The sequence below is a fragment of the Tursiops truncatus genome, chromosome 11, assembly GCF_011762595.2.
Source record: "Tursiops truncatus isolate mTurTru1 chromosome 11, mTurTru1.mat.Y, whole genome shotgun sequence".
NCBI classification, from domain to species: Eukaryota; Metazoa; Chordata; class Mammalia; order Artiodactyla; family Delphinidae; genus Tursiops; species Tursiops truncatus.
In genome coordinates, this window is record NC_047044.1 from 68354318 (window position 1) to 68371565 (window position 17248).

The window sequence follows — 17248 nt, forward strand, 5'->3', positions numbered from 1 at the left end:
AGTACTGTCGTATTTACTATTGAAAAAAATCTGCGTATAAGTGGATCCTCGCAGTTCAGATCCGTGTTATTCAAGGGTCAACTGTACTATCTTTTTTTTTTTTTTTTTGCGGTACACGGGTCTCTCACTGTTGTGGCCTCTCCCGTTGCGGAGCACAGGCTCCGGACGCGCAGGCTCAGCGGCCATGGCTCACGGGCCCAGCCGCTCCACGGCATGTGGGATCTTCCCGGACCGGGGGCACGAACCCGTGCCCCCTGCATCGGCAGGCGGACCCTCAACTACTGCGCTACCAGGGAAGCCCAACTGTACTATCTTTTAAAAGAGTTTCTCTCAAACAGACTGTAAGTACTTTGAGGGAAGAGAATACCTTTTACATTTTCTTAGTATCCTCATAGTACTTAATTTAGTGTGGTCAGTGTTAGTTTTTCAATAAATGCTTGCTACTTGGCTCAATTTAGGACTTATGGATTTAGGATATTATTGTGTTAAATTGATATAAATCACTGGAAAAGCCCAAATAGTTACTTAAACAATGTGAATTGCAATCTACTATAGCTCTTCAGAAAAACTGGTCTAAGACCATGTAAAAGATTAAGATTAGAGGTTTCTAATTAACTCTGTCTGGTTCTTCCCTTTATATCTCTCATTCGTGTTCAAAAAAAAAAAAAAAAAAAGCCCAAACTAGGCTCATGATTTGATGTTTTAATAGCTTTTTAGAAACGGGTTCTCACCTGCTTTGAAAACCATATACATGAAGCCAAGAACAGGTTAAAACCTGGTCACCTTATTAATACCTTTAGTGGGGGCCAAAGTCAAGTTAGGATTTAGTCATCTCATAACTACCTTATTTAGGTACCTCCGATTTAGTAGCCAGGCAAGGTATTAATGAGGTGACTGAGTTTTAATCCACTTCTGATGCAAGCAAAGGCACAATATTTAAGGCAAATTATGACATATTGTGAAAAATCCCCATTAGACATCAGTAATGGAACCCAACCAGAGAAATAGTTTGGTTGCAAGATTGTTAAGAATAATATTAATGCCTTCTTACCACGTTTCATACGTAAAGCAGTGTTTTGCTGTGTTATGTCATTTCATGCACACAACAACTCTGTATGAGAGGTTCTATTATTATCATCATTTGACAGGTGGAGACACTGAAACTCAGAGAGGTTAAGTAACTTATCCAAGGTCACACAGCAAATAATTGGCAGAAATTGTCTGCCTTCCTTTAGTGGCGTCATTCTCCATTGCCCCTTCCCCAGCCCTGGCTTATTGTTTTGAGAAGACTCCCCAGGTGATTTTTATGCACAGCTGGACATGAAATGTACTGAACTTTGGCAGTGCTTTATAAACTGGGGGTCATGACATATTTGTGTGTAATGAAGTCAATTTGGTGGTCTGCAGCAGCCATACCAAAATTAAACAGAATAAAATAGAAATTATCAAAGTTCATTATCTGCAGTAAAGGTAAATATTTTTACATGAAGCTTTTGCTTTAGTTTTATATATGTATGTACAGGATCTGGATGAACATGAATTTCTTGCTTCGATTATGGGTTCAAAACCATTTGAAAAACACTAGTTTGGGGTTATGAATTAGCAGCAGAGGCTGAAGAAGAGCAGAATGCACTGCTTTTGGAGGAGAGGTCTGTATTGTTGGAAGTACCTCCCTAACCAGTGTCTCCTTGGGGAATCTTTGATGAGGGGCAAGGAGGCAATTAAGAGCTGCAGGAATAGGACAGGCTTCTGTAGTAGAAACAGCCTTGTAAGAAAAAAATGCCTCACTCATTTGTCCTTTAAATGTAGAAAGCCTCATGGTTTTTGTGGTTACATTTCTCAGCTTGTTACGCTGGAAGTTTTTCAGCTAACATGGCTCATGTAGAGACATGTGACTTTGATTTTTACGTGATAAACCTGAGGGAGTCTGCATAGAGCAGGCTTGCTATGAGTTACACTCTAATCCTCTTGTGGCAACAGACAAGATGTTTCCTTATTTTTGCAGCTGCCACTGACTCTGGTTTGGACCAGACCACTATCAGCTGCAGAACTGACACAACTATAATTTTTAATACTAATAAAACTAATATGGTTCAAGAAGTTAGGCAAAGTAAGTTGTACCAAATGTTACAGTTTTGTTTTTTCTGAATAATATTTCTTGGTACTTTGGGAAGTTGGGCTCACTTTGAGCTTTACTTCAAGGAGTTTCTTTGAATTATTCCCATTTATTTTTTAAAATTAATTAATTAATTTATTTTTGGCTGGGTTGGGTCTTTATTGCTGCGCACGGGCTTTCTCTAGCTGCAGCGAGCTGGAGCTACTCTTCCTTGCGTCTCATGGGCTTCTCATTGCGGTGGCTTCTCCTGCTGTGGAGCACGGGCTCTAGGCATGTGGGCTTCAGTAGTTGTGGCACGTGGGCTCAGTAGTTGCAGGTCTCAGACTCTAGAGCACAGGTTCAGTAGTTGTGGCTCTGCATTGGCAGGTGGATTCTTAACCACTGTGCCACCAGGGAAGTCCCTGAATTATTCCCATGTAGAAAGAACAAAGCTGAACTCGTAGAACCTGACATACAAGCCCACACTGTCAAACTTGCAGTCTAACAAGATCGCTGTTACTTTAAAACAAAACAAAACAATTGCCAAATGCCTTTTATTTACCTCTTCTTAGGAGAAAGAAGAAAATTAAAAGAATTAAAAGTGGTTTGTATAAAATGGATAAGCAACAAGGATTTACTGTATAGCACTATATTAAATATCTTGGAATAACCTATAATGGAAAATCATCTGAAAAAATGTGAATAATTGAATCACTTTGCTGTACACCTGAAACTAACACAATATTGTAAATCAACTGTACTTCAATTAAAAAAAGAAAAAAAAAACACCAGCAAGCTTATAAAAAAGAATTAAAAGTGATGTTGGGTAAATATCACTATTGGTGTCTTCCTAGAGGCTCTATTGCAAGTTCTATAGACATGCTGCCCATACTTTCTCATCTTGCCAAAAAGTGTCTTCTCTTCTAGCTTGGTGCATTCACAGGCCCCCAAGACTGCCTGCACATGTCTATTCTGACTTACTCATTTTATTAATACTGGTGACTAGAACACTTCTTGTTTCCCCAGCAATGTTTCTCCAATGCTACCCATCAAATTGAGGTTTTCAAGTGGAGCCATGACAGGCAAAATATGACATCTTATTCTCGTATTTTGAAAATTGTTATTAAACTCTGGACATTTGGTTAAGGATTGCAGCAGTCAGAATTAGCCTGATCTCTTCTCAGAATCCTTCCTACCCCATCCCAGATGACACCATAAAATCACTGAAGATCTTTATATTATTTATTCCATTCAAATTGTGTTCAAGTTCTACTAGATTATCATGTACTCATTTCAGTTTATTTTTTATTGTATTATGGTCTCCGACATACTCATACACAATCGCACACAAGTAGAATGAGGCTCAACAGCTACCTGATAGCTAAGGCCAGTAATTTTTAGTTCCAAAAAATATATTAAAATCCTTATAAAGTGCTTTTTCTACCATTTCTCTCTTCCTCCTTTTGATTTAAACATTCTTAATAAAGATTCAAAATATAATACATTTTAAAGCAATAATAATTCCTTTGTTAGCAAAAAATTAATTAAAACATACCAAGTTTTCCAATTTTTATCAAAATTTCAGGTGTCAAAATACCCAATAATAATAGCCAAAATTCTCTGAACAATTCGCCTGTCAGTGTGTGGATGGGATTGACCCCATTTGGAGCATCTACTGTGGTTGCTGCTATAAGTGTGTTATATAGAATTATGAATGCCAACATGAAAGAAAAAAGAGTAAGATAAGCTTACTTCTCAAGGCTTGTTATTGGAGAGCCATGCAACACTTCCTATTTTTAAGTGGAGGTCAGCCCATGTATTGATAAATGATCTTGTTGAATGTAACAAATTGTGCTAGAAGTTTCAATTAAATTGAATACATTTAGACCAACCCCTCTGCAAACGTGCTCCCTACACCATCATTACCAAAAATGTGATCTGTCCATTCATTAAAACTTTATAAAATATGTATTTATTGAGATTATACTATATGCTTTTCTCTATACCAGAAACAAAGATATAAGCATGAAACTAAATTGGAATATAATGTGTGCTGTTAGAAATAAAACTTAATAACAAAACAAAAAACTAAAACTAAAACCACAAAAGAACTCTGTGTGTATCAGGAATCCAAGACAAAAGAAGGAAATCGAGTAGTGTATTTCCGCCCTAATTATGGAGTACAATCTGCTGATAGCTACATAATTCTATTGAATTTGCTCCTCCATTGTAAAATTCATCCTTGAATGTTGCCCAGTATATCTATATTGCATGCATAACTCTGAAACAGTACTTACCATACAATATCATAATTGCTTTTTTATTTAATTTTCTAGTTTCTTAAGAGAGAGATTATATTGCACCCTATTAATCTTTGTATCCAGTGTCTGGTACATAATAGGTACTCAATTAATGGGTATTTTCTAGTCAAATAATGAGCTCAAACCAGCACACATACACATATATACAAATACATTACATTATACATATGTATGTAAATATGCAAATACATACTTATATAATACCATATAAGTTTCTAAGAATGAGATAGCCCATCAAAGGCATTGCCCCACCAGAAATTAAATGTGTGTGTGTGTGTTTGTGTGTGTGTGTGTGTGTGTGTGTGCGTGCGCATGCTTCCTTCTCAAAGAGAAAAGCTACCAGTGATACCAAGGTGCAAGGAAGGGCAGGAAATAACTTGGGGGTTGCTGAAGGCAGTGTCCCTTTGAAGAGGAGTTCTAATAGTTCTGGGAATGAGAGATGGCCCCAGTGGAATGCGTGTGGTTGCCAGAAAGAAAAGGAGTATGAGGATTCTATTTCCCATGAGTGGTAGCTGCTGCAAATTTGAACTGAAAGAGGTGAGTGCTAAAATCTGCAACTTGGGAGCTCATGTGTGGGGCACCCTTTACGAATTTACAAGGAAATGGAATCATCCCTCACAGCAGTAGACAAGTACTGTCTGTCAGGATGTCTAGGAGAATAAAACAGCACATGGTAGTGAGAAATAAAGAAATGGTGGCTTGCTCAGATTGCTGTGGTCTTGTTGTCAGTAAAATGAAGTGAGCCTTTTACAACAGCCTCTAGAGTTTTTAGACAATTAACAAGTGGGTACAATACTGGACTTCCTGCTAATAGGGCATATAAGGACCAAAGAAATTTAAAAAATAAAAGGACTGTGATTGTACTTATAACTAAAAGTATGAAGCTATTCATATTGGATATAAGTGTATGTGTGTGTGTGTGTGTGTGTGTGTGTGTGTGTGGATGGGTGTGTGTGTGCGTATTTAACTTTAGTTACCAGTCAGAAATATACAAATAAATTTTGTGATTCATAATTTCACTTGAAGCAAGAAAGAAAGATAGTTTCAAAAATGTCTTTCTATATCATATTCGTGAGGAAGGTGAAAAAATTTTATGGCTAAATGTGGATTTTTAAGAAGACTGGAGTCTTACTTTCTGTAGGAATTGCTGAATCATCACTCATCTACTTGAGAAAAGTTAATCGTTTTGTCAGAGCAGAGAGCAGGTAGAGGAAGCCTGCAGTTTGCTGGGAATCTTATTTCCCTGAGACAGAAGGAAGTTAAAGAGCTTATGGTCTTCAGTACATTTGACATTTCAAGAAACTTCTAATAAAAGAGGAAGCAATTAATCTGTGAAAATCATTTCATAGAAAGAAAAGCACTTAGATTTTTCTCGGGGAAAAAAATAGTTGTCAGACTCAACAGTAAATGGTCTGTGGATGAAATACACCTGAGCAGGGAGGGAAAAGAAGGGGAGAACTGGGAACAAGTGGTCAAAGGAGAGTGCTAAGGCCACAGCAGCTGGAGACCAGGAGGCTGGACGGAAGAGTCTGAGGCAGCAGAGCGATGCCCACGACACTCTCTCCAAGGAAGGGAACTGCGAGATAATGTCAACTGAACAAAACATTATCATTATAGCCAACTGCTGCCTACGAAAAGCCAAGGCAAACAGATGTCTACATCCCAGAGTAAAACAACCATCTTGAGTCTTATTCCCATTTTCACTCTCCTGTTAATTCTGTCCTATGAAATGAGAGGTAATAAGGGTGACATGTTCAATAACTATTTCAGAGAAAGTGAAATATTTACAAAAAATGAGTTCTGGGCTTCCCTGGTGGCGCAGTGGTTGAGAGTCTGCCTGCCGATGCAGGGGACACGGGTTCGTGCCCCGGTCCGGGAGAACCCACATGCCGCGGAGCGGCTGGGCCCGTGAGCCGTGGCCGCTGAGCCTGCGCGTCCGGAGCCTGTGCTCCGCAACGGGAGAGGCCGCAGCAGTGAGAGGCCCGCGTACCGCAAAAAAAAAAAAAAAGAGTGCTGATGGGGCATATTCCTCTAAGTAACACACGGGCAGTACTCAGCAATAGGGCATAGACTCAGTCAAGGGCATTTGAACTGAATCAACAGATCACTAAATGTTTATTGAGTTACGTAGTGAGATGGGGAATGGGCTAAGGTAAAATCCCATCTCTGTTCATTATACTCACACTGTACTTCCTAAATATTTTCAACATTCACTCTCTAACTTTGTTTTTCTTTTTCAAAATTGTTTGAAAAAGAGCTATCCTATGTTCTTCACACTTCCCTCTGTATGTATGTATGTATGTATGCATGAATTTATATTGAAGTACAGTTGATTTACAATATTATATTAGTTTCAGGTGTATAACATAATAATTCAATATTTTTATAATTATACTCTATTTAAAGTTAGTGTAAAATAATGGCTATATTTCTCTATGTTGTATAATATATCCTGTTGATTATTTGCTTTATGCATAGGACTTTGTATCTCCTAATCTCATATCCCTATCTTGCACTTCCCCACTTTCCCTTCCCTAGTGGTAACCACTAGTTTGTTTTCTTTATCTGTGAGTCTATTTCTGCTTTGTTACATACATTTTTTGTTTTATTTTTAAGATTCCACATACAAATAATAATGTAGCATATTTGTCTTTCTCTGACTTATTTCATTAAGCATAATACTCTCGAACCATCCACGTTGTTGCAAATGGCAGAATTCCATTCTTTTTCATGGCTGAGTAGTATTCCATTTTATATACATTTATACGCATATATATATATATATATATATATATATATATATATATATATGTCACGTTTTCTTTATCCATTAATCTGCTGATGTACATTTATGTTGCTTCCCTATCTTGGCTTCCATGTAGATAATGCTGCTATGACATTGGGGTCCATGTGTCTTTTCAAATTAGTGTTTTGTTCTCTTCAGTTATATACACAGAAGTTGTAGGAATTGCTAAATCATATGGCAGTTCTATTTTTAGTTTTTTGAGCAAACTTCCTACTGTTTTTCATATTGGCTGCACTAACTTACATTTCCACCAAAAGTGAACAAAGGTTCCCTTTTCTCCACATCCTCGCCAACATTTGTTATTTGTGGTTTTTTTTTTTTTTTTGGCGGTACGCGGGCCTCTCACAGTTGTGTCATCTCCTGTTGCGGAGCACAGGCTCTGGATGCGCAGGCTCAGCGGCCATGGCTCACAGGCCCAGCCACTTGGCGGCATGTGGGATCTTCCCGGACCGGGGCACGAACCCGTGTCCCCTGCATCGGCAGGCGGACTCTCAACCACTGTGCCACCAGGGAAGCTCTTGTGGTTTTTTGATGATAACCATTTTGACAGGTGTAAGATGATATCTCTTTGTGGTTTTAATTTGCATTTCTCTGATAATTAGCAATATTGAGCACCTTCTCATGTGCCTGTTGGCCATCTGTATGTCTCCTTTGTAAAAATGTCTATTCAGATCTTCTGCCCATTTTTAAATTGGTTTTATTTTTTTTTGATGTTGAGCTGTATAAGCTGTTTATATATTTTAGATATTAATCCCTTATTGGTCATATTAGTTGCAAACATTTTCTCCCATTCAATAGACTGTTTTTTCATTTTATTGATGGTCTCCTTTGCTGTGAAAAAGCTTTTAAGTTTAATTAGGTCCTATTTGTTTATTTTTGCCTTTTTTCCTTTTTCCTTAGGAGACAGATCCAAAAAATTATTGTCACAATTTATGTCAAAGTGTTCTGCCTATGTTCTCTTCTAGAAGTTTTATGGTTTCACGTCTCACTTTTAAGTCTTTAACCCATTTTGAGTTTATTTTTGTATATGATGTGAGGAATGGTTGTAACTCATTCTTTTTTTTTTTTTTTTTTTTGCGGTACATAGGCCTCTCTCTGTTGTGGTCTCTCCCGTTGCGGAGCACAGGCTCCGGACGCGCAAGTTCAGTGGCCATGGCTCATGGACCCAGCCGCTCCACGGCATGTGGGATCTTCCCAGACTGGGGCACGAACCCGTGTCCCCTCCATCGGCAGGTGGACTCTCAACCACTGCACCACCAGGGAAGCCCTAACTCATTCTTTTACATTTAGTTTTTTAGTTTTCTCAGCACCACTTATTGAAGAGGCTGTCTTCTCCATTGTATATTCTTGCTTTTATTATTGAAGTTTAATTGTCCATAAGTGTGGGATTTTTTCTGGGTTCTCTATTCCATTCCATTGATCTATGTGTCTGTTCTTGTGCAGAACCATATTGTTTTGATTACTGTAGCTTTGTAGTATATAGTCTGATGTCAGGGAGTGTGACACCTTCAGCTTCTTTCTTTTTGCTCAAGATAGCTTTGGCAATTGGGGTCTTTGATGATTCCACATAAATTTTAGGATTATTTGTTCTAGTTCTGTGAAAAATGTCATGAGTATTGCATTAAATGTGTAGACTTCTTTGGATAGTATGGCCATTTTAACAATATTAATTCTTCCAATCCAAGAGCAAGGGCTATCTTTTCACTTCTTTGTATCATCTTCAATTTCATTCATCAATGTTTTATAATTTTCAGAGTATAAGTATTTCACCTCGTTGGTTAAGTTTATTCCTAGATATTTTGTTCTTTTTGGTAAGATTTTAAATGAGATTTTTGTTGTTTTGCTTTTGCTTTTGGATAGTTCATTAATACTGTATAGCAAAGAAACAGGTTTCTGTATATTAATCTTGTATCCTGTAACTTTACTGAATTCCTTTATTAGTTCTAAACAGTTTTTTGGTGGAGACTTTAGGGTTTTCTATATATACATAGTATCATATCATCTGCAAATAGTGACAGTTTTATTTCTTCCCTTCTAATTTAGATGTCTTTTATTTCTTTTTCTTGTCTGATTACTATGGATGGGACTTATAATATTAGGTTAAATAGAAGTGGTGGGCATAGAAATGTGGACATCCTTGTCTTGTTCCTGTTTTTAGAAGAAGAGCTTTGAGTTTTGCACTGTTGAGTATGATGTTAGTTCTGCGTATGTCATAAATGACTTTTATTATGTTGTGATATGTTTCCTTTGTAACAACTTTGATGAGAGCTTATCATAAATGGATGCTGAATTTTGTCAAATGCTTTTTCTGTGTCTATTGAGATGATTGTGTGATTTTCATCCTTCCTTTTGTTAATGTGGTGTATCACATTGATGTGCAAATATTGAGCCATCCTTGCACCCCTGGAATAGATCCCACTTGATCAAAATGTATGATCCTTTTTCCATACTGTTGAAATCAGTTTGCTAATATTCTGCTTAGGATTTTTACACCTGTATTCATCAAAGGTATTGGCCAGCAATTTTCTTTTTTTGTAGTGTCTTTGTCTGGTTTTTGTATCAGGGTAAAGGTGGCCTCATAGAATGAATTTGCAAATTATTCTTCCTCTTCAATTTTTTTGGAATAGTTTGAGAAGGGTAGGTATTATTTCTTTATATGTTTGGTAGAATTCCCCAATAAAGCTGTCTGGTCGTGAACTTTTATTTGCTGGGAGTTTTTAAATTACAAATTCAATTTTACTACTAGTGATTGGTCTGTTCAGATTGTCTGTTTCTTCCTGATTCAGTCTTGGCAGATTGTATGTTTCTAGAAATTTGTCCATTTCTTATAGGTTGTCCAATTTGTTGGCTTATATCTGTTCATAGTATTCTCATAATTTTTTGCATCTCTGTGCTACTGATTGTTATTTTTCCTCTTTCATTTCTTATTTCATTTGAGTCCCCTCTCTTTTCTTCTTAATGAGCCTGGCTAAAGGTTTATCATTTTTTTTTTATCTTTTAAAAATCAGCTTTTTGTTTCATTAATCTAATCTATTGTGTTCTTTTGGTCTTTATTTTATTTATTTCCTCGCTGATCTTTATTACTTCCTTCCTTCTGCCTATTGGGCTTTGTTTGTTCTTCTTTTTCCACTTCTTTTAAATGTTAAGTTAGGTTGCTTATTTGAGATTTTCGTTTGTTTGTTTCTTGAGGTAGGCCTCTATAGCTATAAACTTCCATCTTAGAACTGCTTTTGCTATATCCCATAGATTTCGGAAAGTTGTGTTTCCATTTTCATTTGTCTTGGGGTATTTTCTGATTTCTTCTTTGATTTCTTTATTGACCCACTGATTTTTTAGGGGCATGTTGTTTAGTCTCCACGTTTGGTTTTTTTCCCATTTTTTTCTTTCTGTAGTTGATTTCTAGTTTCATACTGTTGTGGTCAGAAAAAAATTATAAATTTTGAGACTTGTTTTGTGGTCTAGTGTGTTATCTATCCTGGAGAATGTTCCATGTGCACTTGAAAAGAATATGTATTCTGCCGTTTTTGGATGTAATGTCCTGTAGATATCTATTAAGTCCAATAATCATTTGGACTTATCATTTGTATCATTTAAGACCACACTGTTTCCTTATTGATTTTATGTCTGAATTAAGTGAGGTATCAAAGTCCCCTATTATTATTGTATTATTGTCAATTTCTCCCTTTATGTCTGTTAATATTTGCTTTATATATTTAGGTGCTCCTATATTGGGTGCATATATGTTAATGAATGTAATATCTTCTTCTTGTATTGATCCCTTTATCATTATATAATGCCTTTCTTTGTCTTTTGTTATAACCTTTGTTTTAAAGTCTATTTTGTTTGATATGAGTATTGCTACTCCTGCTTTCTTGTTTCCATTTGCATGAAATATTTTTTTCCATCCCCTCATGTTCAGCCTGCATGTGTCTTTACCTCTGACATGCGTGTCTTGTAAGCAATATATAGATCGATCTTGGTTTTTTCTTTTAATTCAATCAGCCTATATCTTTAGATTGGAGCATTTAGTTCATTGACATTTAAAGTAATTATTGATAGGTATGTAGTTATTGCCATTTCACTACTTGTTTTCTTGTTTGTTTTTGTAGTTCTTCTGTGTTTTTTTCTTTTTTTTGTTTTTTTCTTTGTGGTTTCATGATTTTCTATAGTGTCATGCTTGTGTTCCCTTATCTCCAGTTTTTGTGTATCTTTTGTAGGTTTTTGATTTGTGGTTACCATGGGGTTTATATATGTTGACCTATAACTATATCTACTTGTTTTAAACAGGTAGTTCTGCAAGTTCAAGTGCATTCTAAGAGATCTACATTTTATACTCCCCTCCTCCACATTTTGCATTGTTTTATGTCATATTTTACAACATCTTGTTTATCTCTTTACTGTTTAATGTACTTATAGTTGATTTTACCATTTTTTGTCTTTTGATATTCATACTTGCTTATTTATGTGGTTGATCCTCAGCCTTTACTATGTATTTGTCTTCAGTAGTGGGATTTTTTTCCTTTGCTCTAGATTCTTATCTCTTGTTTTAACCTTTTCTTTCCCACTTAGAGAAGTTCCTTTTCTTCTTTTAGGGTAGGTTTAGTTGATAAACTCTTTTAGTTTTTGATTGTCTGAGAATTTCTTTCTCTTTTCTTAAATTCTAAATGATAATCCTGCCTGGTAGAGTATCCTAGGTTCCAGGTTTTCCCTTTCAGCACTTTGAATATATCATGCCACTCCCTTTGGCCTGCAAAGTTTCTGCAAAGAAGTCAGCTGATAGCCTTGTGGTGGTTTCCTTGAATATGACTCTTTGTTTTTTTCTTGCTGCCTTTAGAATTCTCTCTTTAACTTTTGCCATTTTAATTATGATATGTCTTGGTGTGGGTCTGGGTTCATCTTGTTTGGGACCTTCTGTGCCTCCTGTACATGAATATGTTTCCTTCTTCAAGTTTGGGAAGTTTTCATCCATAATTTTATCAAGTACATTTTCAACCTTCATCTCTCCCTCTTCTCCTTCTGGGACCCCTATAATGTGAATGTTGGTTTGCTTAATGTCCCACAGGTCCCTTAAAATGTTCTCATTTTTAAAATTTGTTTTCCTTTCTCTGATCTGATTGGGTTATTTCCATTATTTTATCTTTCAGATCACTTATGTGTTCTATATTACCTAGTCTGCTATTAATTCCTTCTAGTGTGTTTTTCATGTCAGTTTTTGTATTCTTCAGTTCTGACTGGATCTTTTAAAAAATATTTTCTAGTTCCTTGTTAAAATTATCACTGTGTTCATCTATTCTTTTCCTTAATTCAGTTAGCATTCTTACTACTAATGCTTTGAATTCTTTATCTGGTAAACTGTTTACTTCTTTTTTATTAGTTGTTTTTTCAGGAGTTCTCTTGCTCTTTCAATAGAGACAAATTTCTCTGTCTTCTCATTTTGCTTAACTTTCTCTTCTTTGTGAAATTAAGTGAAACAGTTTCTTATGACAGTCTGAAGTTGTGTCCTTATGTGGGAGCATCGTTATACAGTCTCTGTGTGCCCAGTGGCTTCAGTGGGAGAGCTGGATTTAACATGAACGCAAGTCACATTTTTCCTCACAGTGTGCTGCCAGCTATCGCCTTGGTGGGTGGTAGGTCTGGAGAAGCAGGGGCTAAGGTCAGAGGCAGGTATGAGCTGGAGCTTTTCCTCTGCTCAGTGGCCATGACTGCCCTATTGGGGGCAGAGGTGGGTCTCAAGGTTCTGAAGCAGAAGCCATGAGGTTTGGGTCTGAACCAGGTCTGTTCCCTTTAAGAGTGTGTTCTCCCCCACCAGAATTGGCATCTTCATCCCAGAGGGGAGCAGTGCTGAAGCAAGAGGGGCTGGTGTGCGCACTCTTTGTGTGTCATGACACGGGCTGTTGTGGTTCTCAGTCAGCCATCTGGAATGTTTCTGATGCACTGTCCATGTAATTGCCAGTAATGGTTTCCCCCATGCTGCTCAGATAACACTTTGGGTCTGACCTGCTTCTGTGTCTCACAGCCATGCTCCCAAGTGGAGCTCGAGCATTCACTTGGCTCGGGAGAGGCCCACCCTGGGAAGTTGTGGGAAACCTACCAGCCACTAATGCAATTTTCAATCTGCCTCCTCCACCCTTCTTTGGGAGCAAGCAAGGATATGTGCCCTCTTCATGAGTGGAGTCCTGGCTTCCCATATTCCTCCTGTTAGTTCCACAAGCTCTCTAACCCACCAACCAGGCTCATCTTCCTTGTGTCAGACCACAGAGCTGGGGATCCCAATATTTGTCTCAAACTGCTGCATCCCCAAGAAGAATCTCTACCTGTATAATCTCCCTTTTCCTCTGAGTCCTCTCCCAGGGGCACAGGTCTTGATCCAATGGCTTTTCTTCCCCTCCTACACAATTCCATGTGGATTTTCTTACAGCTTTGGTTGTACAGGAGTCTTTTTGCCAGTCTACTGTTAAGTTTTCAATGAGAATTGTTCCACGTGTAGATGTATTTCCAATGTGTTTGTGAGGGGAGTTTTGTGTCTTCCTAGTCCACCATCTTAATTGACATACTTCCTTCCCTATGTATTTTAGATGTAATTTTCAAATTCTATAATATAGCTTTCTGGGAGTCTGGCTGGAATTAAATTGAATCCATAGATCATAATAGAGATAAATGGCATCATAACAATATCAAGTCTTCCAATCCATGTACATGATCTATCCATTTATTTAGATCTTTAACTTGTCTCCATGATATTTTATCATGTACTGTATACAGGTCTTGCACATATTCTGTTAAATTATTCCTACACATTTCATATTATTGATGCTGTTCTAAAGGGTATTTAAAATTTGTAATTTCCAATTTTTGCTAGTACCTAGAAATAAAAAGGGTTTTATATTAATTTTACATTCTATGAACTTGCTAAACTCTCTTACTATTACTAATGGGTTTCTTTTGGTGATTTCCTTAGGATTTTCTACATAGATGATTATATTGTTTTTGAACAAAAATAGTTTTACTTCTACTTTCCAACCCATCTAGGAATTCCAGTACAATATTGAGTGAAAAGGCTAAGAGCTAACTTCCTTGATTTGTTCCTGATTATAGAAAAAAACCATTAAGTATGATGCTGTGGATTTATGTTTGATGGCATTTATCAAGTTGAGGAAGTTCCTTGTATTCTTAGTTTACTGAGATTTTGTATCATGAATGAGTGCTGAATTTTGCAAAAAGGTTTTCCTACATTTACTTAGAAAATAATATATATATATATTTTTTCTTCTTCTTTAGTTTGTTAAAATGTTAAATTGCATTGATTCTTTATCAACCTATAAAACTATCCCTGGGATGAACCCTACTTAGTAATGTTAAAACTTATTCTGGATTCTATTTGCAACATTTTCTTAAGAATTTTGCAGTTAAATTCAAAAAGTGTATTGGTCTGTAGCTTTCTTTTCTGTAATGTCTTTGAATGCTATTGGTATCAGGGTATTTTGGTCTTGTAGTTTGAGTAAGGAAGTGTTCCTTCCTCTCATAGTTTCTCATAGGATCATTTGAAGAAAACAAATTCTACTACTACTATAGATTTAGAAATAAACAATATAAGGTGAGATTGGAATTCTGTGTTTTATAATGTTTTACAATATACACACTATAATGTTTCATATAGAAGATATATATGCCATAATGTAAAATTACAGACAAACATTAAATCAATAAAACATGTTATCTAAATATTTTTGTTATTGTGAATTCTACAGAAGTGAATTATAAGTCAAAACAACAGGAAAGAGAAGCTCTCTTGTATAAACAATTTAATAAAAATATTTTGAAAGCAAAGCTTATGTTACATCAACGAAGAATAGTAATGGGTAGGGTGTGGACAGGGAGAAAAATATATGTTGGATTTCTCATCTTATATAGGGTAGAATTAACCCAAACCTTTTCATTCCTGGCTTTCAAATTTATAAAAAACAAGATTTAAAAATGTTTTTATAGGACTTAAATTTTATTACTAGTAGAACTAGAAGAAGTTTATATAACTACCAAATTTCTGCAGAGTTTGAAGGAAAATATAAATGGTCCACATGTTGTGTGTATGTATTTGTATGTGTGAGTGTGTATGCATCCACACATACATACCAATGAGTAAAAAAAGAAAACTCAAGATGAGACCTACAATTAGAATTTGAGAGAAAATCAATTTTATTCCTCAATTAAATAAAAAGATATTCATTTTTTTCAAAGAACAACAACAACAACAACAACAGCTGTTTGGGTGGGCCAAAAAGTTCGCTCGGGATTTTCTGTGCCATCATACGGAAAAACTCGAACGAACTTTTTGGCCAATCCAATATATGCTTCTTAAGCAGATTTTCTAAAGACAAAGTGTCAGAGAATGTTAAACAACAACAATCAGAACAATGATGGATGCTCAAGAATTATCAAGCAAGGACAAATAAATGAAAAACATGTGGAAGTTGGAATGTAAAGCAAAAAACTTAAGCAGGACTAGAGAGACATCAATAAAATGTATACACATAAATGAAAAAAGAACAATGACATGTATTAACAGAATGAATAAGTTAACTTCAGGATAAAGGAAAACAAACAGCAAAAAACCTTAGAAAAAAATTAACCAAACAGAGTTGTGTGAGTGACATTACACACCCATTTCAGCTTTTAACAAGTTAAACTGGCTTAAAAATAAATGAGTACAGAAATTTTAAGTTATATAGTTACTAAAGTTAAACCAAGGTGTTTATGAATATATATATGCCAACATATTTATATAAAACATATAGTATCACAAATCATAGCCTATTACTTACTTAAATATTTTAAACTTTCCATTGAATACTGTCATAAACCTCCATGTACCCGTCATTCATCTTCAGTAACTGTTAACTCCTAGCCTATATCACGTCATCCCACTCTGGATTATTTTAAAGCAAATCCAAGGCATCATACCATCCAACTACTAACATTCACTTTTTATCTCTTGTACATAATTTCAATAACATTATTATGTTAAAAATGGACAATTATTTACTAAATATGATCAAATATATTTTTAGTGATGAAATTTCCCCAATTGTCTCATAAAATTAAAAAAATCTATTTGTTAAATTTAGGAGGATTGCAAGTCAAAAAGAAACAGCTACAATCAGAATACCAACTGTACAGTCAAACACACGAGAAAAATTCTAGAAGAAAATACATCAAAATGGTAACAATATTTTTCTGTGTTTTAAATGGAAACTTTTAAAATTGTCTTCTTTCATCATCTAATAATTTTCTAAATTTTCTAGTAAATATTCAAAAGACCATTGCAGTCACTCATTATCATGATTAAACTAATGATGTGTTTATTAAATAAGATCAGCTTAATCTGGTTAAGAATGGTAATCAAGTTGTTAGCTAACTGTTGGTTGCCTTTTTTTAGTACATTAATTTCTGAAGGATTTGTCTATGTGTAAAATACAAAAAAAAATGAGGGATTATTAATTTAAAAAAGCACATTCTTTTTAATATTATTTTGTCCCTAAATGGAATTTTAAAGCATTGTCCCCGTTAGCCATCATGCTCATTAAGCTTCCAAAAGTAACTCTCCTTAACCAAATGCATTGCATTTTCAGATTTATTACAAAGCTGAGTCCAGAAAGAGTTAAAGTGGTGTTAGTAAAAAGTATGTATATTTGTATTACTATGCTATTTATATCCAAGAAGCTCATTACAGGAAATCGTCTGGATACTCAGTGGTATGTTTGAACCATAGGTCTGTTTCATGTCTTGTCCCTGTTAAGCTGATGTTTCTGCATGAAACTAACTGCACTTAAACTCTTATATTTATTTTTCTGTCTCTGGGCCCTGGCTGAGGCTTCTTAAGATAGTTAGAAGATCTTCTATATGGACTTTCTAGAGGTAGCTCTTGTTTCTGTGGTATTAAGAGGCAGAGTGATTTGGCAGATAGCAAAATTCAAATATGTGTAGGCTGTCCCTTGCCTCCTCTTCCTCTCTGTGCATCACACACACACA